The sequence below is a fragment of the Ochotona princeps genome, chromosome 5, assembly GCF_030435755.1.
Source record: "Ochotona princeps isolate mOchPri1 chromosome 5, mOchPri1.hap1, whole genome shotgun sequence".
Taxonomy (NCBI): Eukaryota; Metazoa; Chordata; class Mammalia; order Lagomorpha; family Ochotonidae; genus Ochotona; species Ochotona princeps.
Genome location: NC_080836.1, coordinates 43,752,458 through 43,753,744, shown reverse-complemented (window position 1 = coordinate 43,753,744; position 1,287 = coordinate 43,752,458). Strand labels below are relative to the sequence as shown.

The 1,287-nt window shown below is 38.7% G+C and overlaps 1 pseudogene; it reads left to right on the top strand.

The window, feature by feature from the left end:
• Nucleotides 1-253: 253 nt before the first annotated feature.
• LOC101521110 (COMM domain-containing protein 8-like) lies at nt 254-812 on the top strand (annotated as a pseudogene).
• Nucleotides 813-1,287: the final 475 nt, after the last annotated feature.

The following is a 1,287-nucleotide window of genomic DNA, read 5'->3' as shown; positions in this document are numbered from 1 at the left end:
TTGTGATGATGACATTCCATGTTAGAGTTCCTGGGTTGAAGTCCTGGGATCTCCTAGTTGTAGTTTCCTGCTAATGTGAGCACTGGGAGATGTGAGGTAATGACCCCAAACCATGGATTCATGCAATTCATGCCACAACCCTGGATTGAGTTTCTGGCACACAGCTTTCATCTGGCTCAGGCCTGACCATTTGATCTATTTTACAGATAAAAGAAAGACTCAGGGAGATTAAAAGCAATACTTGGGCACAGGGATGGGGCCAGAAGAGGGGATACCCTTGTGGCGGCTGCAGAAGCTGCTGGCTGAGCTGGGCCCACAGCTTCTTCACAAAGTAGTGGATGGCATTTGTGGCCAAACTTACCCTCTCCACCAGGACTATCATGTTTGGGATTCCACAGAATGGAAGCATGTTCTAGAAGATACCACTCAATTTTTCAAAGCTGTTGTGGGTAAAAACTTATCTGATGAAGAGGTATTCCAGCAGTTGAATCAATTGAATTCATCTCATCAACAAGGTATCATGAAGTGCTTGAAAAACAGGAAAGATGAAATCAAGCAGACTATTAGGAGAGATAGTTGATATTTCGTCTGCCCAGCTACAGCACTTTGGCAGTTAAAGCTTGCATTTTCTAGTGACAAGATTGCTACACTACAAATGCCGCTATTAAACCTACATCTAAATGTCAAAGAAATGGTGAAGTAAAACTATACTCTATTGGAATGAGTAAAGAACTCCAGAATCTGATAACTTCCTTGGAAGCAGCTAATAAGGTGGTCCTGCAGTTGAAGTAACTGGAAGTGTCTGAGACCCATGCTGACAAGGATATGCTACTATCCCTCCCATGTACCTTGTGTGCTCTTCCAGAAGCCCTTGCGTTGTATTGACTTCTCCACCAAACTGAGCATGCAGCAGTGTTGGCGATTTCACAGAGAAAGAACAAGAAATTATGTGTTTGATAGGAAGTGCATAACATGAAAGATGAAAGAACCATGGTAGCAGTTTATATTTTCCTGATTGTGTTGCCTCAGTTATTAAGTATTTGAAAAATCTTTATATATATAATTTTATTGAAAATTATATATATATAATTTTATTGAAAATAAAAAATAGGCTTTAAAGTAATGTAAGTGTGCAAAGCATAAATATACTTGAATATTGCTTGAAGAATTATGTGAATAGCAAGGACACATGTTATGAATATACACTTAATTTGTGATATTTAAAAACAACTTTCTTGAAGAATGTGTAAGCTGCAATTGTAACTCAGGACATTCCATATCTTTCTT